The sequence below is a fragment of the Equus asinus genome, chromosome 22 (genome assembly GCF_041296235.1).
Source record: "Equus asinus isolate D_3611 breed Donkey chromosome 22, EquAss-T2T_v2, whole genome shotgun sequence".
Classification (NCBI taxonomy): Eukaryota; Metazoa; Chordata; class Mammalia; order Perissodactyla; family Equidae; genus Equus; species Equus asinus.
Genome location: NC_091811.1, coordinates 32,634,954 through 32,659,606, shown reverse-complemented (window position 1 = coordinate 32,659,606; position 24,653 = coordinate 32,634,954).

Sequence of the window (24,653 nt, the reverse complement as noted above, 5' to 3'; positions counted from 1 at the left end):
CACTTCACCTCTCTTCCTTTGTCATATGTATTTGAGTTCCAGTCTTCCTTTCTACTGTACAACTTGCACATCTCTCTCTTTTTCAATCCCTGGAAAGATCTCTTTTTCCATTTTATGTGTACCTATTCTGGCCTCTAACATCTCATTTTCTCTTTCATGTCTCTCTAGTTTTTCCTCTAGGCCACTTCCTAAGAAAATATATTTCTTCCATCCATTTAATCAACTTGTTTTCTTTTATTTTGTTTTCATTTTTCTGCTGTTTCTATTCTGATAGTAAGTCAGTCACACGAGTGGTTTGAAATGTGTGTGTGGTGTTTGTACTAAGGAGATATCCATATATTCCTAATTTATTGAGTTTTGAAAATCAAGATTACAAAGTAAATTTACTGCTTTACTTTCTGAAAATTCTCAGTTCCTGTTATTTTATGCTTGCTTCTATTATTTCTAAAAATATTCGCTAATTCCCCCACCTAGTGTCTGCTTTTCCTAACTTCCTTTTTATTTTCAAGGCATCTTTCACTTTCTTCCTCTTTCATTACATTATTATGTAGTCCTTGCTCTCCATTTTCAATAGACGGTTTTACTTTCTTTGTCAACTATTTCCATTATGATGTTTTTAATTGGATTATGGCTCAGTTAAAAGCATATTTCTTTATTTCCAGACATGAAATTTTTCCCCATTATATTTTTGTTACTGACTTCTAGGTTAACTGAATCATGGTTGTAGTATATCATTAACATGACTTCAAACGTTTGAAATTAACTAAAAGTTATTTGGGAGCCAAGTCATTGTCAATTTTTGTAAATGATTCATATGTTTTTGAAAGACTGTGGTTTGCAATGTTTGTGTGGTGCTCCATATCTATCATTAGGTCAGGTTTGTAGACTGCACCATTCAAATACTTTCCAGCCTCTTTTTTGGTCTGTATTCTGTCAGGTACTGAGGAAGATGTGTTAAAGCTTTTCCATTCTGATTGTTGGTGTTAACTTTCCTTTAGGTACATAAAATTTTGCTCTATGTATTTTGTGGTTATGTAAATAGGAGCGTATTCCTTTAAAATTGTTACAGTTTCTGATATATTAAACCTTTTATTTTTATGAATAAAATTTCTCTCTAGAATCTTCAGTGAAATGTTATATAGAAGTGGTAAGAATGGACATTCTTTTCTTGTTCATGATCTTAGGGGGCAGGCATTCAGTCTTTTATCATTAATTATATTAGCTGTGTGGTTTTTGTAGATAGCTTTTATTAGGTTGAGAAAGTTTCCTTTTATTCCTGGTTTATTGAATGCTTTATTATGAAAAGATGTTGGACTTTATCAAATGATTTTCTGGTGCCTTTGAGATGATTGTGTTGTTTTTGTCCTTTATTCCATCAATATAGTGTTTTACATTGATTGAATTTCATGTGTTAAGCCAACCTTGCATTCTGCAGGCAATTCCCACTTGGTCATGTTCTACAATGCTTTTTATATGTTTCTACATTCAGTTTGGTAGTATTTTGTTGAAGATTTTTTGCATCTATATTTGTAGTGATATATTGGTCTGTAGTTTTCTTCTCCTGTAGTGTATTTGTCTGATTTTGTTACTAATATAATATTGGCCTCATGGAATGAGTTGAGAAGTGTCCTCTTGTATTCTATTTTTTGGAAGAGTTTTTGAAGGATTGGTCTTAATTCTTCTCCAGTTGTTTGGTAGAATTCGCCAGTGAATCCATTTAGTCCTTGGCTTTTGTGGGAGTGGGGGTGGTGGGAGTTTTGTGATTAGTACTAAATCTTTTTTCTTGTGATATACCTATTCAGATTTTCTTTTCTTCTTGAATCTCTTTTAATAGTTTGTGTTTTTCTGGGAATTCATCCGTCTCATTTAGACTACTTAATTTGTTGGCATATAATTATCATAGTGTTCTTTCAGAATTCTTTCTATTTTCGTAAGATCCGTAATGATGTCCCTACTTTCATTTCTGATTGTAGTAAATTGAGTCTTTTCTCTTTTCTTTCATCAGTCTAGCTAAAGATATGTCAATTTTGTTGATCTTTTCAAAGCATCCACTTTTGGTTTGGTTGATTTTTTTCTTTTGATTTTCTATTCTCTATTTCATTTATTTCCACTCTAGTCTTATTGTTTCCTTCATTCTGCTTGTTTTTTGTTTACTCTTCTTTTCCTAGTTTCTTAAAATGGAAGGTTAGGTTATTAATTTGAGATTTTTCTTCTTTTTAAAATATAGGTGTTTAGGGGCTGGCCTGGTGATGTAGTGGTTAAGTTTCTTTGCTTGCTTTGGCGGCCCCAGATCCTGGGCACGGACCTATGTACCACATATCAAGGCTTGTGGTGGTGGGCATCCCACATATAAAATAGAGGAAGAGGGGCACAGATGTTAGTGCAGGGCCAAACTTCCTCAAAAAAAAAAGAGAAGGATTGGTGTCAAATGACAGCTCAGGGCTAATCTTCCCCCCACCCCCAAAAATGTAGATGTTTATAGCTAATAATTTCCCTCTAAACACCGCTTTAACTGCATCTTGTAATTTTTGGTGCATTGTATTTTTGTTTTCAATTATTTAACAACATTTTCTAGTTTTCCTTGTAATTTATTGTTACAGACATTGGTTATTTAGTATTATGTTGTTGAATTTACACCTTTTTTGGTAAATTTACAAAATTTCCTTCTGTTACTGATTCCTAATTTCATTCCATTGTGGCCAGAAAATATACTTTGAATAGTTTAAATTCTTGTCCACTTACTGAGGCTTCTTTTATGGTCTAGCATGTGGTTTAAGGTGGAGAATGTTCCAAATACCCCTGAAACAAATGTTTATTCTGCTGTGGTTGGATGGAGTGTTCTACAGGTGTCTGTTAAATCTAATTGGTTTATAGTGTTGTTCAAATCTTCTATTTCCTTGTTGATCTTCTGCCTTGTTCTTCTATCTAGTGTTGCAAGCGGGATTTTAACTTTCTCATTTTCATTATTGAATTGTCTATTTTTCCTTCAATTCTGTCAGTTTTTGCTTCATATATTTTGGGGCTCTGTTGTTAGCTGCTTATGTATTTATAGTTGTTATAGCTTACTAATGGATTCTTTCATCCCTAAAAATAAGCCCTTCTTTGTCTGTAGTAACAATTGTTATTTAAAGTCTGTTTTGTCTAATATTAGTGTAGTCACTCCAGCTTTCCTTTATTTACTGTTTTCATGGTGCATCTTTTTACATTCTTATACTTTCAATCTATTGTTTTTGAATCTAAAATTCTAGTGTTTTATATATACATATTTATATTTATATTTATATTTGTAGTTGAATTGTTTCCTCAGTGGTTGCCCTGGGAATTACAATTAACGTCTTAATTTAAAACTACCTAGTTGATATTAGTACCACTTAATTTCAATTGTATAAAAACTTTGACTCAATATAGTTCCATTTCCTCACTGCTTCTTTGTGCTACTATTGTCACAGAAATTACATCTTTATTCATTATAAGCCCTTCAAAACAGTTTTATAGTTATTGCTTTATGCAGTTGTCTTTTGAATCATATAGGAGAATAAAAGAGTTACAAATAATAATAAATTTATAATGTCTATTATATTTCCAAATATAGTTACTTTAATTGATGCTTTTTATTTTTTCTTATGGATTTGAGTTGCTATCTAGTGTCCTTTCATTTCAGCCTGGGGGATTCCTTTTAGTATCTCTTGTAGAGTGCATCTGCTAGTGTTGGATTCTCTAAGTTTTTATTTATCTGGGAATGTTTTAATTTCCCATTTGTTTTAAAGAATGGTTTTGCTGGATATAGAACTCTCAGTAGAGAGTCTATTTCTTTCAGCACTTTGAATATGCCATCCCATTGTTCTCTGACTCTGTGATTTCTGATGAAAATTATCAAATGTGTGAATTTGTTAATCATCAGTTTTCAAATATTCTTTCCTCCTTTTTTCTCTCCTCTTCATCTGGTATGCCCATTATATGTATGTTTATATGCTTGATGTTTTCCCACAGGTCTCTGAGGCTCTGTTCATTTTGCTTATTCTCTTTGCTTTCTATTCCTAAGTGTAGATAATCTCAGTTAACCTAGGTTAAGTTTTCTGGTTTCAAATCTGCTTTTGAGATCCTCTAGTGAATTTTTCATTTCAATTATTCTTTGCAACTCCATAATTTCTTTTTGGTTCTTTTTCATCATTTCTGTCTCTTTTTTGATATTTTCTATTTGGTGACACATTGTTTGCATACTTCTCTTTAATTCTTTAGATACGGCTACTTTTATTTCTTTGAAAATATTTATAATAGTTTGTTTAAAGTCCTTGTCTAGTAAATCTGATTTCCGGGAATACCCAGGGATAAGTTCTATTGACTTTTTCCTTTGTGTGGGCCATAGTTGCCTATTTCTTTGCATGTCTCATAATTTTTTGTTTAAAACTGAGCATTCAGAATAATAAAGTGTAGGACCAGCCCCAAGGCTGAGTGGTTAAGGTCGTGTGCTCCTTGTGGTGGCCCCAGGTTCACCAGTTCAGATCCTGGGTGAGGACCTAGCACTGCTCATCAAGCCATGCTGTGGAGGAACCTCACATAGAAGAACTGGAAGAACCTACAACTAGGATACACAGCTATGTAGGGGGGGGCTTTGGGGTGAAAAAAAAAGAGGAAGATTAGCAATAGATGTTAGCTCAAGCCATCTTCCTCACCAAAAATAAAATAAAATAAAATAAATAAAATAAAATGTATCATATTCCCCTTCTCCCTCCTAAGGTTAATTTTTGCTGCTTGTTGATATGATTGTTGTTGTTGTTTGTTTGTTTAGTGACTTTCCTGGATTAATTTTATAAAGTCTATATACTTTGTTGTGTGCAGTCACTGACATTTCTATTTAGTTAACTTACTGGTCAGGCAGTGATTCAACAGATATTTCCTTAAAGGCCTTGAACCATAAGAATCCCAGCCTTTGCTGAGGGGCTTTTTGTGTGTGTTGGGATATGATTGCTCTGCTATAGGAGGAACCTCACAACTCTGCCTTCGCCTTCTCTTTCTGCTTACACAGAGCTTCAAGATCTGTCAGGCATGAGAGACTAGGGCTTTGTCAGGTCTTCCTGGGTGTGTATACAGCCCTACACATGTGTGCAGCCTTCTAGAGTTCCGGGAATGTGTCAGAACTTTTCAATGCCCCCTGTGCTCCTTCTTTTTAATTTTTCGGTCAGCTTCTTGTTAGCTCCAACTGTTATTACTACTTCAGCAACTGTGATGTTAAACAATTGCCACTGATTGTTTTCAAGAAAAAACTATCCTACCCTAGGATAGGGTAGTTTGCACAGATCAAGTCCTGAGTCAGGTAAAATAAAGATAAGCCTTGAGAGCAAAGCCATTTCAGGGAACTGATGGACAGTCAAATACTGACAATTCTCTGGGCATGGGGCTTTTGGGGAGCTCCAAACCTGTTCTGTCCCCTCTAGGGCTTCCAGGGTGCTGGTTTTCACAGCTGTAACAGTTGTGAGACTGTTGGCTTTCATGGCTACCACAGAGCTTGGAAGGTAGATGAGACAAGGGAAGTTGAAAGATCACAAGTCTCACTGCTGTTAATGAGATTCAATAGTTTTCCTTAAATGAATGCCCTTTGGATTCTTTTAAGCCAGTGGTTAACTTCCAGAGTTCTGAGAAAGTTGATTTTGACAATATTTGCTTTTATGGAGGAGCTGATTTTCAGAGATTCTTATTCCAGAATTCTGTAGGTAGTTCCCCCCCATGTTTCAAAAATCATTAAAAAAATATTTTAAATTTCTTCTTTTCATTGTGCATCTTTCTGGATAATTTCTTCTGACTTGTTTTGCACTTTACCAATTCTACTTTCAGCTCTATCTCATCTGATTTCTCAATGAGCTCTTATTTCAATGACTGTGTTTCTTTGAATCAATATTGCCTTGGATTGTGAGCAACCTCCCAACTTCAAGGAAGTAATAATGACAAAATAAGTGCATCTTACATTCAGGAAATTCATTGTTAAATCATTTTTCAGTTCTAGAAGTTCTATTTGCACCTTTTCCAAATCTGTTGCTCATTCTTTATAGTTTTCTGATTCCTGCAGATACTTGCAAACTAGTCTTTTATGTTTTAAGCATAATAATTATAGAATTATATTTCTGTTCATTTCAATATATCTTCTCTTTTCATGTCTTTTTCTGTTATCTGTCATGTATATTTCTGCTGTTTTTGCTCATGCCACCTTATTTCTTCCTGTTTCCAGTAATACTTGGGTGTGATCCATGCATTTTCCCCGTAAAACCATTTGTGGAAGTTCTTTGATGCCTGAGATGAAGATGAATCCCAACAGAAAGGATTTGTGTTTGCATGTTCCAGACTCCAGGCAATATTATAATCTAAGACAATTTTAAACGAACTTCTCAGTTTGAGGTGTTTTTCACAATCCAGGAAATATGAACATAATCTAATGATCCACGTGTGTGCTCACTGGTATTTCCAGTTTTTCAGGCTCATCCTCACTGCTGTCCTCATCTATTCAATTGAGATGATGTTCATTGTCAGTGTTTCCTAGGTTTGGGCCAGTGGAGTGGGTTGACATTGTTTTTTACATTCATGGACTCAGAGTCTCTGTTCTTAGTCTTCTGAATTTGTCAGCATACTGCTCACAAACTGCTGTAGCCAAAATCTGAGTGGCTTAAAAAAAATAAAAACTTATCATTTTGCTCATGTCACAGTCAGATGGAAGTCAGGTGGCTCTCCTGGGTTCATCTCCTTCAAAGTCTCTCTCAAGAAATCTTTCCCTTTGGCTAAGGAAGTTAAGGATCTTACGAATTACTTTAAAAGCCAGGCCTGGAAGTGGCATACATAAGTTTTGCACCTATTCCATTGTCCAAAACTAGACACGTGCCCCCAAAATAACTATAAGCAGGAGTAGAAAATGCAGGCTTGCCATGGGGCGAGGATGAAGAAACAGTATCTGTGACCACATAGCCAGTCTCTGCCTTACCTCTCCACCTGTGACCACACAGCCCTGGAGGCAGTGAAAACAAAATCCCAAGTTCTCTAGCTTCAGGAAATACTCTCAGAGCAAAATTAGCTTGGTGCTGGGGCTCTAGGTTCCTGCCTAGATTTATGCCTGGGAGTAGCTTACTATCTCCCCTTCTCTGTAATCTGTTTTAAGAAAAGATAAAAAAATATATATTGTATTCAGCAATTATGGTTATTTTCAGCTGTAGTGATGGTCCAGACTCAGCCAGCCTGAGTTCCAGAAATGGAAGTCATGAAAACATTTTCCATTGCCTGGGCTTTTTAGGGCTACCCCCATTTATGTGATTCCCAGGAGCTTAACTACCCTAAATTAATTATTTTTTGGAGCTGGTAATTGTTAGATTCTTGTTTTGCAAGTCTAAATAGCAGTAGTACTACTAAAGAGTAGATGGAGTAAATAACATTATAGAAGTTTTAAGTCATCTCACCTCGAAGCCTCATACCATCAATTTCGGAAAGGGATAGTTTGTCTTTCCAGGTGAAGGGAGAAGACCCTTGACCTCACACTCTATCTACCTGGGATGAGCTGCTTTTTCATGAGGCTGATCATTCTAGCCTGCATCAGCCTCTCTCACTCTTAGGCAGTGCTTTGCTTCTCCAGTTTTTCTCTGACATTTTCTTTTTAAATTGCTTCTGTCAGCTTGGCTGTGTCCAGGCTCCGCATGTGCAGGGATGGGGGAAACCCATTGTCTTGCTGGAGTTTGCGTACCACGCATCAGCTTCCAGTTTGAGGACCATCCTCTCACCTCTCCCTTCTTCCAGCCTCCTGGTATCTGAACTTCTGAAGCATGTTGACTAACTTCGATAACATATTTTATCTTTGATTAGTATCACCCATTTAACATTCCTCTCTCCTTTTGTGAAAGAATGTAGGAAAGCAGCCAGTCAAACCTCAACTTCTTTGCTACACAATTCAGAAGCCACAGAGGCTGTGGTCTCGCCGACATCTCACACTCACCATACCCCTCATTGCTTGAAACGTCAGGAGGTCTGGGTGAGACGCCAGATGGTTTCTCTCATAGCTTATGAAGACCACCCTTACCCAACCAGCTTTATATCTGAAATAGAAAAGTAATAGAATAGGAGTATTTAAAACCATAAAAGAGTAAAATAATAAATAGTAAAATACTAGAAACTTTTAACACTTTAGTTGCTTTGTCTCAGTGCTATTTTTTCATTTAGTAAAATAGATCTCCTTACAAATGGTGAAGCTTATAAATGTGTCAAAGAAATTTAATCCAAATCATATTCTATTTCACTTGGCCTAGATCATGTAAAAACAAAGGTTTAAAAAGAAATGTTCTGTACATTTTGGCAATGAAAGTTTCAGGAATCCATTTAATATCTAGTTCAAACAGAGAAATATTTCTAAGGCTCTATCTTTAAACAACAGATTTTTCTTTGAATTCAATGTGTTTGTGTAAATCTCGGTGACTCAGGCCAGGATTGTCACTAAGGAGAACGGTTTTAGTATATATTTAAAAAGGAGTTAGTTGAGAATATGATTTTATGAACCAGCATTGGAACAAAACTATTTTCTCCATAATTAATCTTTTTCCATTATTTTCAAAGACGCAATACGTGTTCATCATTTAATATCTTAAAGTAGAGAGATTATTTTTTTCATAGTAAGAGGCAATATGCCTTTTGGATGAACACTGTCTGGTGTGACCTGGCCCCCTTCTCCCCTTGGCATGTACACACCTTGGGCAAGTTGCTTAGCTTTCCTGTGCCTTGGTTTCCCCATCCACAAATTGGGTTAAATAATAGTAATCCATTTCGTAGAGTTGTTGTGTTGAGAGTTAGTATATGTAAAGCATTTAGAACAGCTCTTGGTGCATAGTAGGCATTGTGTTACCTGTTATAATTATTAACATAAATAGCATTTTATTAACCTTGTTGCTTTATCCCAGAAAGTTATTATTAATGTAATAAAAGTAATTTAAAAAATGCTATATTCCGAGGCCACCCTGGTGGCATAGCTGTGAAGTTCACACGCTCTGCTTCGGCGGACCAGGATTCACTGGTTTGGATCTTCGGCTTGGACCTATGCACCGCTTATCAAGCCATGCTGTGGCAGGTGTCCCACATATCAGGTGGAGGAGGATGGGCACAGATGTTAGCTCAGGGCCAATCTTCCTCAGCATAGCAGAGAAGGATTGGCAGCAGATGTTAGCTCTGGGCTAATCTTCCTCAAAAAAGAAATTACTTTCACAGAGCCGCAGGTCCCAGCCTTTTTGGTGTAACAACTTCTCTGTCACCCACCCCTCCTTCAACCTGATTAAGCTCCTCAACTTCTCAATGTGTTAGCTTCTTTGTTGACAAGAATGAACGAAGTTCATCTCAGTAGTGCCCACTTACAAGGATGTTCTGAGGACCAGTTGAGTGAGCATGTCAAACACCCAGAAGAGGGTGTGGTGTATCGTAAGCACACAACAAATGTGAACCATCCCCACATCTTTGTCACCATCATTGTGCACGTCCTCATGTCTCCTTCCATCTAAATTTTATCTCACTCTGATCCATTTGAATATTAAACAGAATTCAGTGATATATCTTATGTTTTATTTTCAACTCTGTAAATTTTTGTATTTGTGAAGTGCACTAATATAACAGAACACTTTACTAGAAGTAACTATATATTTCTTTTACAGTTGGGTAAAGTCAAAGATAAATTTTGAAAACTTTTGGTCAGTTTCCCTTCTGATTTTCAAGATTGGGTCTCTAAAATGTTAAGAAAACAAATAAAAAACAACAAAAAACCTTACCTCTTCTAGAGAAAGTGGAGGAAGTTTTCAATGTTTAAAGTAATATAATAATGCTATCCATCTTTCATATATTATTCCAAGGCCTTAAAAATGTTATCTTGTTCAATCCTCATAGAAACCCTATGGGGTAGATTCTATTGTTTTTCCCATTTATAAGTGAATAAACTGAGTCAGAGAATGGTAATTATATTAAATAATTTGCCCAAGGTGACAGCACTATTAAAGTAGCTGAGTCACAGAAATTGAACCCAGGAAGTCTGGTTCTGGTTGTCAGACATAGGCTCTTAAACATAATGCTATGATTCAGAGGGATGAGGCCTTTATAATGGGCTAATTTAATCTTCTCTGACATGTACTTTCTCTCTGTGGGTTCTTTACTTTCTTATGACAACATAATCAGAGATCTAAAGTAGGGACAGAGGCTAAAGTGATATTTTATAAAGTGAGCTGTTTTCTGTGGGCATTCTTCATATATATAGAGGAATTCTCACTTTGTTCGTCAATAAATGTCTGTTTAATCCTTGATACAAACTTTTCCAAATATTCAAAAACTTGTTATACAACTATAAATAGAAACTTATATATGTAGCCAATTAAAATTTCTGAATATTTAAACATAGATTGTAATTCTAATGTTTTCATAAGTCTAACACAGCAAATTTTCCTAAATATTTTAATGTCTTTTAAAAATGGACATGAAACAACACAGTGATTACAAAAAAAATTTCTTTTGATTCTTATGCCTAAATCAGTGTCTCAGGTATTAATACCATGGCTCAAAATTTAGCTTTATTTTTTCACCCGTGCAGAGAGAACTTGGTACATGCAAACCAGAGAATTTCTCAGCTTTGCTGTCAATTTCCCCTCCATTTGAACTCTTTTGTTCCAGTAAGAATTGTAATTATTTAGACTTTCTCAGCTTTAAAGAATAACAAGTTTTCTCTGACTTATTTCATATACAAATTATCTTTCTAATTAACAGGGTGAACCTAAATTTTGTACTTTCAGTGCCTCTCAGAGACGAACAATATTACTTGAGCCTAAGAATCCATTTAAAAGTAAATTTAATTTACTAACTTACTATTACCTCAGGTAAAGAAATGCCAATTTTCCAAGCTAGCTTCCTTTTTTCCTCCCTTTTTGTATTGTTTTTAAGAAGTGCCACAGAAATATTATTAATCCTCTAGTGAAGACCAGATGTGCCATCCTCAGAACCGTGGAAGTTTCTATTCCCAGTTACAGGGTCTATTCCTCTTCAGAGTTTATGCGGCTACGTAAATCATGGCTCTGCAGCTTGAGTCAGAAACTGACTGCAAATGGTCGATATTCCTGAGAACATCTTTCTAGGTCCCCAAAGAGTTTGCTCATGGATCCTGTGGTCTCTTATCTAGAACCAAGTTATGCTTATCAGAAAACCCCAAACATCCAAAACTGTAAAAACAAGTAGAAACCCCAGACAAGCGCTTGGTGTAAAAATAGATACAGATAAGGATGTAGATGCTGATTTAGATCAGAGTTTCGCAATCTTGGCATTCTTAATAGTTTGAACCAGATGATTCTTTGTTGTGGAAGGCAGTCTTGTGCACTGCAGAATATTAACAGCCTCCCTGTCCCTCGCCTCTACGCATTAGATGCTAGTCGCACCTTTCCCCTAGTTATCACAGCCAAAAACATTGCCCAGTGTCACGTGGAGAACAAAATCTCCTTGGTTGAAAACCACTGATAGATATATATCATAATCCAAATTCTGCTGCTGTATGGAGAGTCAGACCCAAGCAGAAGCTTCTTCAAAAGCTTCTTTTATCTTGATATTGTTGAGTAGAGATGAGGATGGAGGATTCTCCATGCTCTTGTTTCTTTCCCTACTAACTTTTGCAATTAACTCCCGCATCTACTGGCCCTTCACTCTTACCGCTGTTTTTTGTTTTGCTTTGTTTTTTGAAGAGCTTGAAGGATAAATGCCGAGAAAGACTAGTTTATAGGTTTTATTAGCCTGGATGCTTTCCATCGGATTTGGCAGAATTCTAACTCAAATGGTACTAGGACCAGAAGGGAAATTAGAGGCTGAGAAGGCAAAAAACTCAGATGTTCATGCTAAGTGTGGTCATTGGGAATGCCAGGAAGAAGATTCTGCAATCTTTCGGTTTATAGTTTGGAAAATGTACCACATGGTTCAAGACTCTTTCTATCAATTCATCCCAGCAGACAATATATTTCATGGAAATTCTCAGAATTTGACATGTCGTCTTGTCTTAGCTTTAATTTATAGGTGCTCTTGGCAGTCTCTATGTATTTTCGTTGGCATTTTATTGAATACAATTTGATTGGAAGGATTTGGTGGGGTTTTTTTGGGTTTTTTTTCCCCTGCTTTTTTTTCTCCCCAAATCCCCCCAGTACATAGTTGTATATTTTAGTTGTGTGTCCTTCTAGTTGTGGCATGTGGGATGCCACCTCAACATGGCCTAGTGAGCGGTGCCATGTCCGCGCCCAGCATCCGAACCCTGGGCCACTGAAGCAGAGAGCATGAACTTAACCACTTGGCCAGGGGGCCAGCCCGGGGTTTGGTGTTTTATTTTAATGAAAGAGTTTATTTCAGTATGTCATGAAGACATCCACGCTATGTTATACTGTGGTGAATTCTAAAACACCACATAGCTTATTGATAACTTCATGGTAATCTTTATCTGGCTTATCAGTTGATTTCAATGTTGTTTTCAATTTAATATCTATGGAGAGAGCAGCTTTCCTACATTTAAGGCATATGAGAACCAGCATCAGACATACCCACAAGAGAGCATTTAGACAGTTGTATTTTCTGAGATAGATGGTGTATTCTATATGCCAAACCTAAGGGAAAATAATTGACAATATTTTTGCCAGGAAGAAGACTTTTAGCAATTTATTTCATTGTGAGAAAGTTAATTCAACTTAGCAAAAAGCAGTAACACTTAGTATCCAATTGTCTTTGTTTTTTTATGTCTACATTATGGGAAATATATTCTGCATATGAAAGATATAAAAATCTCACACACTCCTTATTTCTTCCGTTGTATTTTCTTCCCTCTTTATCTTGTCTTCCCTTTCCAACTCTACCTCTTTTTTTCTTTTTACACTGTATTCTTCTTCTATCCTGCCTTGTAGTTTTCCTTTCCTCTCTGTCTATTCCCTTTAGTTAATTTCTTTGTCTCTTAACAGTTTATTGAACAGCCTAGTTTCCATGTGGATGAGAAATTGCTACAATTGTTTTTTCATTCTACTACTTTCAAATTTTTAATCTTCTCATCATTTCTCTTTATGAGCCGTATAGAAAATGTTTTCACTAGCTCATAACCGCATGCAGAATTAAACTTTCTATGGTGGAGACCAGTGGTTGTCCACAGAAGTTTCTTTTCCCCTTATAACAATTATTGGTACATACAAGGCTAAAGCACCATGGCATGATGGAAAGATGTGGAGACAAAATCTAACAACATTTTATTTTAATTATAATATTTTAATTTTACATACTGTTAAATTTACACTTTTGGGTATATAGTTCTATGAGTTATGAAACATGCATAGCATCACATAATCATCACAACCACAATCAAGATACATAACAGTTTTGGGGGCCGGCCCAGTGGTGTAGTGGTAGATCCTGGCACTCCACTGCAGTAGCCCGGGGTTAGCAGGTTCGGAGCCCAGGTTGGACCTAGCACTGCTCGCCAAGCCACACACTGGCAGCATCCCACATAAAACAGAGGAGGATTGGCACAGAGGTTAGCTCAGCAACAATCTTCCTCAAGCCAAAAGAGGAAGACTGGCAACAGATGTTAGCTCAGGGCCAATCTTCCTCACAAAAACAAACCAACAAAGAAAAGATACATAACAGTTTCCTCACCCAAAAAAGGTTTCTCAGCTACCCGATTGCAATCAAGCCCCCTCTTGTCCCAACCCCCGGCAACCACTGATCTGTTCTCTATCCCTGTAGTTCCGTCTTTCCTACAACGTCATATATTTGGAATCATACAGTGTGTAGCCTCTTGAGTATCACTTTTTAAACTTAGGGTGATGCATTTGAGATTGCTTCCTGTTGTGTATCAATAGCTCTGTTTTTAAACTGCTCAGTAATGTTCCTTTTTACGGATGTTGCAGTTTACCACCCACCAGTTAAAAGATATTTGGATCATTTCTAGTTTTTGGCAATTATAAATTAAGCTGCTATAAATATCCATGTACCGATTTCTGAGTTACCATAAGTTTTTATTTCTCTTGGATAAGTATCTAGGAATGGGATTGCTGAATCATTAAGTACATATTTAGCTTTATAAGACACTGCAAACCGGCTTCCCAAGTGGCAGTGCCATTTTGCATTTCCATCAGTTATGTATGAAAGTTTTAGCTGCTTTGCATTCTCACCGACATTCAGTATTGTTAATGGCTTTTAACTTAATTAATTAAGCTATTTTAATAGGTGTGTAGTGATATTCACTTTAGTTTTAAACAATTAATCATTATTCATAATGAGTAACGATGACAAGCATCTATTCAGGTGCTTATTTCCCATTTGTGTATCTGTTTTGTTAAAGTACCTATTGAAATCTTTTGTCCTTCTTTTTTTTTTTTTTCCACTGAGCTATTAGTTTCCTTTTTTTTTTCTCCCTAAAGCCCCAGTACCTAGCTGTATATCCTAGCTGTAAGTCTTTCCAGTTCTTCTATGTGGGTTGCCGCCACAGTATGGCTTGACAAGTGATGTGTAGGTCCACGCCCAGGATCCAAACTGGCGATCCTCAGGGATGCCAAAGCAGAGCCCATGAACCTAACTACTCAGCCATGAGGCCGGCCTCCAGAGCTTTTGGTTTTCTAAGTGCTGAGTTTTGAGATACTAGTCCTTTGTCAGTAATGTCCTCACTCAGTCCTGAGTGTCAGTAATGTGATTTGTAAATATTTTCTGCAAGTCTGAGGCTTGGATTTTCATTTCATTCTCTTAACAGTGTCTTTCAGAGACCAAAATATTTTAAATATGATGAAATCCAGTTCTTCAACTATTTTTTTTCTTTTTAATGGCTTGTACTTCTGCCGTTATATCTAAGAAATCTTTGCTTAACTTGAGGTCACACAGATTTTCTCCTGTATTTTCTTCTAAAATTTTTATACTTTTATGTCTTACATTTAGGCCTAATTTGAGCTAAATTTTTTCTCATGGATAAGATATGTGTTGAGGTTTATTCTTTTTGCATATGGATGTTCAATTGTTCCAGTACCACTTGTTGGAGCAACTGTTTTTGCTCCATTAAATTTTCATTATACCTTTGTAAAAAATCATTGTCTATATTTTTGTGGGTCTGTTTATGGGCTCCCTATTCTTTTCCATAATATACATGTCTATCCTTTCATCAATACCACACAGTTTTTATTACTGTAGCTTTACATGAGGTCTTGAAATCAGGTAGTATGAATCTCCAACTTTGCTCTTTTTCAATTTTTTTTGACTATTCTAGTTCCTTTACCTTTCCATATAAATTTTAGAATCAGTTTGTCTATATTTATAAAAAATCTTACTGAGATTTTTTTGAGGATTGCTTTAAATCTATAGATAAATTTAGGGAAAATTAGCACTGCAACAATATTGATTCTTACAGTCTATTGACTTAGTATATCTCTCCCTTTATTTAGGTCTTTTTTTATTTTTTCCATCAGTGTTTAATATTTTTCAGCATACTGATCCTGCACACATTTTGTTAGATTTATATGTATTTCATTTATTTTTTGGTGTTATTTTAAACAGTACTTTTTCCTTTTAATTTTGATTTCTAGTTGTTTATTGCTAGTGTATAGAAATAGAATTAATTTTTGTATATTGACCTTGTGTCTTACAACCTTACTAAACTCATTTATTAGTTCAAGGAGTTTTTTTATAATTTCTTTTTGGATTTTCTATGAAGATACTACATGTCATCTGTAAATAGAGACAGTTTTATTTCTTCCTTTTCAATCTGTAGGCTATTTATTCTTTTCTTGCTTTGTTGCATTGGCTAGGACTTCCAGTATGATAGTTAATAGGAGAAGTGGAAGCAGACATCTTTGCCTCATTATAGATCTTAGCAGTAAAGTTTTCAATCTTTTATCAATGAATGTTATGTAGGATGTAGAATTTTTGGGGTATTTTTGTAGATGTTCATTATTAGTGGCAAAGCATTCAACCTTTAACCATTAAGTGTGATGTAGGATGTATGTTTTTGCAGAGGTCCTTTTGTAGGCTAATGATGTTTGCATTCCTAGTTTGCCAAAGATGTATCATAAATGGCTGTTGAATTTTGTAAATTGCTTTTGTTAGTGTCTATTGAGATGGCTATGTAGTTTTTCTTCTTTTAATATTATGAAATACATCGATTGATATTCTAATATTGAAACCTGTTAGGAAATGCCCACTTGTTTATGATGTATTATCTTTTTAACATGTCACAGGATTCTATTTGCTAACATTTTGTTGAAAATTTTGTGTCCACATTCATGAAGGATAGTTTTCTACAGTTCTTATTTCTTGTAATATCTATGTCTGGTTTTGGTGTTAGAGGTAATGCTGGAATCATAAAATAGATTAAGAAGTGCTCCTTCCCATTCTACTTTATTCAAGAGGTTATGCAGAATTGGTGTTAATTTTTCTTTGAATGTTTGGCAGAATTTGTCAGACAAACACTCTAGGCACAGAGTTTTCATTTTGTCTGTTTCTTCTTAAGTGAATTTTAGTAGTTCCTTCAAAGAATTATTCAAATTCATTCAAAGAATTAGACCATTTTATCTACATTTTCTTATTATGGGTGTAGAAAAATTGGTAATGTCCTCTTATGACCTTTTCCATGTCTATACGGTCTGCAGTGACATCTCTTCTTACCTTCCTGATATTAGTAATGTATGTATTCACTCTTTTTTTCCTGTCAAACTAGTGAGAGGTCTATTAATTTCATTAATCTAGTCAAATAATTGGCTTTTATGTTCATTTATTTCCTCTATTTTTAAAATTTCTGTATCATTGATTTCTGCTCTTATGTTTGTTATTTTCTTCCTTCCGTTTTTTGCTTTTGCTTCAATTTGTTCTTTTTTTTCTAGTTTCTTATGGTAGAATGTTTTTTTATTGAATTATAATTCACATACAATATTATACTGGTTCCAGGTGTACAACATAGTAATCTGATATTTTTATACATTATGAAGTGATCACCACAATAAGTCTAGTTGCCATCTATCACCTTATAAAGTTATTATAATATTATTGACTATATTCTCTATGCTGTACATTATACCCACACGACATTTATTTTATAACTGGAAGTTTGTACTCCTTAATTCCCTTCCTGTTTTACCTACCCCCCACCTCCCTACCCTCTGGCAACCACCAGTTTTTTCTCTGTATCTATGAGTCTGTTTCTGTTTTATTTTGCTTGTTTTGTTTTTCAGACTCCACATATAAGGAAAATCATACAATATTTATCTTTCTCTGTCTGAGTTATTTCACTTAGCTTAATACCCTCTAGGTCCATCCATGTTGTCACAAATGGCAAGATTTTATTCTTTTTTACGGCTCTGTAATATTCCATTGTATATATATACCACATCTTCTTTATCCATTTGTCTATCAATGAACACAGAGGTTGCTTCCATATCTTGGCTATTGTAAATAATGCTACAAGGATCATAGGGGTGCATATATCTTTTCAAATTAATGTCTTCATTTTCTTCAAATGAATACCCAGAAGTGGAATTGATGGATCAGATGGTAGTTTAAGGTAGAATCTTAAATGATTGATTTGAAATCTTCTTTTTTAATGATATATATACCATTAAAATATATATATCTATCTACCTATCTATATCTATTTCCCCTGATCACTGATTTAGCTGCATGCTACAAATTTGGATATATTGCATTTTCATTTTTATTCAATTTAAATGACCTTATAACTTTCCCACAACTTCCTGTGTGATCCATATGGTATTCAGTAGCAAGTCATTCAGTTTCCATTATTTGAGGATTTTCCATATATCTTTCTATTATTGACTTACAATTTAATTCTGTTATCTTCAGGGAACATGCTTTGTATAATATAACTTCTTCCAAGTATGTTAAGGATTGTTTTATGGCTAAATATATGGTTTGGCTTGGTGAATGCTCACATAAACTTGAAACAAATGTGTACTCTACTTTTGTTAGATAGAATATTCCATATTCTATAAATGTCTATAGATGTCAACTAGGTCAAGTTGGTTGGTAGTATTGCTCAAAGCTTCTATATCCTTGTGATTTGACTGTCTTGTTCTTTGTTATTGTTTTTAGTACTATCAGGTGGATTCCAGCTCCCAGTGACTCTGTGTACAGCAGAGCAGAAACTTGCCCAGTCTTTTTGTGCCATCCTTTTGTCATCTTCCAGGGCTGTTCACAGGATTTTCATGGCCAAATTTTTCAATTTTATTGAAAGTGGGTGGCCAGATCCTTCTTTCTAGTCTGTCTTAGTCTGGAAGCTTTGCTGAAACCTGTCCACCCCTGAAACTTGTCCACCTTGGGTGACCCTGCTGGTATTTGAAATACCGACGGTGGCATAGCTTGCAGTATCACAGCAACACACAGCTGCCACAGTATGACAACTGACGGATGAGTGGTGTGGTTCCCTGACTGAGAAATGAACCCAGGCCAAGGCAGCGAGAGTGCTGAATCTTAACCACTAGACCACTAGGGCTGGTTTCTGGGGCTGTGGCATGCCATGACTGTGTAGTGAGTAATACTCTCTGTTGTGGCTGCAGCAACCTTGGTTTTAATCTGAGTTACCGCACTATTGTCTTCTAGTTCCATCAGTAACTAAAAGAGAACTTTTGAAGTCTCCAAGTATAATTGTGCATTTGTTTATTTCTCCTTTAAGTTCTATCAGTGTTTAGTTCATATATTTTGAAACTTTTTGTTAGGTGCAAGCAAATTTAAGATTGCTATATATTTTTTGGAGAATTGACCCTTTATCATTATGTAATGGCCCTCTTTATCCATACTTACCTTCTTTATTATGAAATATGCTTTGTCCCATATTAATAATTCCAGTTTCCTGTGGATTAATAATTGCATGGTGTATGTTTCTCCATCCTTTACTTTTACCATATCTATATTATTATAGTTAAAGTGAATTTCTTGTAGACAGCATTTAGTTGGGCCTTATTTTTTTTTATCCAATTCAAAATTCTTTGTCTTTCAATTAATGGGCTTAGATTACTTACATTTGACATAAATATTAATATCCTTGGGGTTCAATCTGTCATTTTATTATCTGTCCTTCTGTTTCTCATTTTCTGCCTTCTTTTGGATTGTTGGATTTTTTAATATCCTCTTCATTTTATATTATTATTGGTTTATTGGATATATATCATGTGTGTGTGGTGTGCTCTAGAGATTACAATATACCAATTCAACCTTTCACAGTCTACTTAGGAGTTAACATTTTGCCACTTCAAACTAAGTTTAAAAACCTTCTTTTTATGATTTCCTTTTATGGCATAGTTGTCAAGTATTTTAAATATAAATAACTGAAAGCTCACGTTGGAAAATATTATAATTTTTGCTTTCAATGGCTATATATATTTAAAGGACTTAGGAGGAGAAAATAATTTTTAAAATATTTGTGTAAGCAGATACCCATTTATGTTGCTCTTCCTTTTTCTCTGAAGTTACAAATGTTTCTCTGGTATCATTTTCCTTCAGCCAGAAGAACTTCTTTTCCTATTTATTTTAGAACATATACACTGACAACAAATTCTCTTAGTTTTCCTTCACTTAAGAGTATATTTATTTTGCTATCATTACTGAAAGACATTTTCACTGGACAGGTAATTGTGGGTTGACAGTTCTTTTCTTTTAGTACTTTAAAGATGTTGTTTCACTGTCTTCTGGCCTTACTAGTTTCTGAGGAGAAATCCACAGTCATTCAAATTGTTGTTCCCTTATACGCAATATGTCATTTTTTTAATGGATCCCTTCAAAGCTTTTCCTATGGTTTTCAGCAATTTTACTTTGATGTGTTTGGGCGTGGTTTTCTTTGAGTTTACCTTGATTTTGTTTGCTGAACTAATTAAATAGATAGATCTAGTCCTTTCTTCAAATGTGGGCACTTTTCAGTGTGATGTATTTAGATATTTTTTTCTTTACTAATTGTTTCTCTTCTTCCTCTGTGATGCCAATATGAATATTAGACCATTTAATATTGTCTCACAAACCCTTAAGTCTCTGTTCATTGTTGTCTCTTTTCACCTCTGTTCTTCAAATTGAATAATTCCTATTAATCTGTCTTCTAAGTCACTCTTCCCTCTTTCATCTCCATTCTGCTATTGAGCTCATCCATTGATATTTTTATTCCCAACATTGTATTTTTCAGTTCTTAAGTTTTTATTTGGTTTATTTCTATAGTTTCTATTTCTCTGCTGAAAAATTCTATCTTTTCATTCAAGAATTTTCACCTTTACCTCATAAAGCATAGTCGTGATGGTTACATTCATGTATTTTTCTGATAATGTCAATATCTGAGTCATCTCAGGGTTGTCATCTCTTGGTTGTCTTTCTCCTTGATAATTAGACACATTTTCATGGCTTTTGGTATTTTGAGTAATTTAAGATTGTATCCTGGACATTTTGAATATTATGACATGAAACAGGGAGTCCTGTTAAAATTCTCTGGAGAAGGTTAATTGTTTTGTTTTAAAAGATAATTAGGTTTCCTCTGGTTATAGGAAAAGATGGAGTAGACATATTTTTCCCTAGTCTTCCCAGTAAGTACAGCTAAAAATCCTGGACAATATATATTAAGCAAACATAGAAGACTTTGGAAGGTAGAGAAAAGGCAGAGAGACTAGGAACTTGTGACATATGGAAAATCTGGCAGAGTTTCCTTTTGTCATTGTTGATTTATGTGCCCTGGACTGGATGCTGAAGGAGACAACCTGGAAACACAAAAAGCATAGATAAAAAAACGCCCCAAGGAAAACCAGCTCTTTCTAGCTAAAGGACAGGAAAGCAAAAGATTAAAAGAAAGAAATCTTTTAGACATTAATCACCATGATGCAACCATTACAACCTAGAATAAATGGTGGCCACATCCTCTTCAGCAAAGGCTGAGTGAGGACGCTAGAGTTCACCCTCATCCAGCTATAATGACAACCCCACCCCTCTGTGGTGTCAGCAGGGAACACAGTGGGAACCTGGACTTCCATCCCCACCTGAGAATAATGGAAAGTTCCCCTCTCTCCCAATGACATGATGTCAGAAAATATATTCTAAATCAGAAGATTTAAATATGAGTCATATAACAATATTCAAAATATTCAGGATATTATCAAAATTACTCATCGTACCAAGAATCAGGAAAATCTTAACTTGAATGAGAAAAGACAATTATGCCAATATTGAGATGATATAGATGTTGGGATTATCTGTCAAGGAACTTAAAGCATAAAAAGTCTTCAATACGCAATTACAAATATCTTTGAAAGAAATGAAAAAACAGAACATCTCTGGAAGAAATGGATGATATAAAGGCCTATTTTTTCTGGTCCTCTGGCAAGAAAAAGAGGATTTCTCTTTAAGTTTTTATCCGTGCCTGATATGCAGTGGGCCACCCTTGGGTCAAAGTAGGGTGATAAAGAAGGGAGAAAAAAATCAGAAAATTCAGCGCCATACTGGTCATCCTCAAACTTTTGATTTCTCTTCCCAGTCTGCCTGCTACTGTTTAATTTTCAGAGCTCTCAGGTGGTTGCTTTTTGTATCTTGTTCAGAGTTGTAATTAGGCTACAGTAGACTTACCCCATCTTGGCCAGCATGGAAATCTAAGAACGTTTTGATACCAGAGTTGTTGCCAATCCACCCTAGCCTTGAAGTAGTGAAAGATCTGTGACAGACTACCAGGGACAAATCTTAGCAATAGAATTTGGATGTTAAAACTTTGACTCTTGAGGAATTGGCAAAGGCACTTAGAAGGAGAGGCAAAATGAGGAAGAAAGGGCCAGAAATACAATCCCTAGTTATAACAAACTGCTTTAGTGAAGTTTAAATCAATGATGGGGTTAGGGAAAAATAACGTCAGACTATGTAAAGTTCAAGCAGGTATTTGGAAACAAAAGAAAAATGTGCCGAATTTGCACATTGCCAGGTTGCACATTATTGCTAGCTGGGAGGAAGAAAAACTACTTCAGCCCAGGTGAGCACCTTGCCTAAAGGATCTTGTGAAATTCACTCTATTTATTCCAGCTGATGAATTTAAACCCAATGATACTGATGGAGAGTGGAAGAAGAGTGGGTCAGGGCTGGGTGCTGAGTTTACTCCATCCGCTAAGATGCTGAAAAAAAGAAGATTAACTTGAATCCCACAGGGGGATTCAAGACTATGTACCATGTCTAGATTGAATAGCCTTGGGGTGATGGAATTAGAGCATATGAATGAACAATGTACTACAATACCTGCTATATAGTAGTAGGAAATTTACAGGAGACCAAAAGCAAGTCTTTAGGGCGGTGGCAATGTTGTGACAAGTACCAGGGTTGTGGCAAAACCATTGTTTGGAAAGTGAGAAAGTAAGAAACAACAACAGAAAAGGCAATAAAAACCCCCAAATGCAAAAACTTGCAGTGGCATCACCTATACCTGAGTGCGTAGTTGGAATAAAGCTGATTGTGAATGAAAGGCTTTGACACTGCTGCCAACTCTACCTTTTGCTTGATTTTGATTGGTCATATTAATTAGGAATTTGTAGAATTGCCTAAACTCTCCTCCATACAGAATAGTCAACAGTACCAAATCCCAGGAGGATCACAAGAAATTTCAGTTTTAATTTAAAAATATAGTTGAGGTAAGGATATGAGTTCTCAACAGCTTGCTCTACCACCATCCTCTCTAGCCTGCGAAAAAACATGGGTGACTCATGGAAACTGCTGTTTACTGTGCTTGAATCAAGAAGTTCCACTGATAACTCCCACCATGTTAGACAGGGGGGAAGCTGTTCAGGAAATCCAATAAGCTAAGATGACTACGATGCTGTGATAGTCTTGGTTATGCTTTCCTTTTTGTCCCAATCATAGGAACAAGTCAAGCAAAATCCTTTTTCATGGCAATGGCTGCTACACAGTCACCATCCTCTCCTAAAGGTAGCTGAATTCTCCAGCGTGTTTTGACAACCTGGGGGAGGTGAGGTTTAGACTCGATCACGGTCAAATGCAAGTTATTCTATGCATTACTGATAGCATGAAAGTTTCCCTCTCAGAGGAGGAAGCCCAGGAAGATTTGAGAACACCACTGGTACATATGACTAGTTGAAGATGGTTAATCTGGCTAAAATACAGGGCTGAGTTCAATCAGCTAAATACTTGGGAATGACTTGGCTATGAGAGAGAGTCCTCACAAGGCAGGTAGTAAGCTGATGTATTTGCCAAGCCCCACCAATAAGAAAGAGACACAACTTGAGGGGCAGTGTGTGGTGTGAGGAGCACCATACACTGTTCCTGGGCAGCTTGTTAGCCCCAACATGTCAAGTGACAAGAAAAAAATCTGACTTTGAATGAGATACAGAACATAAACAGACTTTGAGAGTCTTCTAGAGGACAGTAACCCAAAATAGTGCCGTGTGGGTTGGCCTAATGCACAAATTACTTTGAGGGCCTCCACTATCTAGATAGGCACAGAATGCAGTCTCTGGCAGAAGTCTTTAACACTATCCTCCCTTCCCCAGGAAGCAACTGCTAAAATATTGGATTCAAAGTTACCTGATGCTGAGAAGAGATACGGCCCCTTTGAGAGACTATTACTAGCCTTTTACTGGGCTTTAGTGGAGATTGCTCCCATCACTCAGGGATTTAAAATATTCTGAGATCCAAAATTTATGTTTTAGGTAATGTCAGATTTATTCCCCTAAGGAAGGAGCAGCTCAGAAGAGCTCAGTGTTAATATGGAAATGTATGTATATGTAGGAGCATCCCCACTGGCAGTGGCCCTGGGGATGTATATTGTATTTGTAACTATATTGCCACCCTGCCCTTAGGACCAACAACAGGAGCCCCCAGAACTTGTAACTCTTAGTGCTGAGTGGTTTGAATCATAGGTTTCTCTCCTTGTTAAAGCAAAGTTTCCTGGTTTGCTGATAGAAGTTCCCAAATTGAGAATGCAATGCAGTCTAGAAGTTCACCCTATTTAAACCTTGGCTGAAGAAGCAAAGGGTAAGTTTGAACAATGGTCAAAATTGAGGGTGGCGTATCCATAGTAAAGCAAGAACTTGACCTTGTATAGTCAGGCAACACTTTTTGGAGAACACAGCTATGGAGATCCCTGTAGCAATTCTAAGGATGAACTGAAGTGGGCTGTGTAGTTGCCAAGCAGAAAAGCCCAGTTGTTGGCTCAGAAGGGAACTGGAATTCAGAGGCTGTCCTTGTCCAGCCCCTGGAAATAGCTACCTACGTACCTGAACTGACCAGCACGAAGATGCTCAAGTTATGAAACATTGAGTGGAAAAGTGATGGATTTCTTTGCCGCCTACTGAAGCTTCTAATGAGGTGAAAGACTTTACAAAATGTCAAGAAGAAAAGAATCACCTGAAGATGGCTTTGGGTAAAAGTCTCTGAATTTAACAGCCAGCATTTAGCTGGCAAGTGGATACGCAGGACTCTCTCGCTAGTGGCCCAAGCTGGCTTCAAATGGGTCCTACCTATAGTAGACATGTAATCTACTTTGGTCTGTACTTATGCAGTGACCTAAGCAATGGCTGAGAATACCACTTAAGGTATGAAACATCAGGCTGTGCATTAATTGGTGGTCCAGACCATATTTCAGTGGAGAAAGGTATGCATTTAGCAGCTGGCAACGTACAAAACTGTGCTAAGAG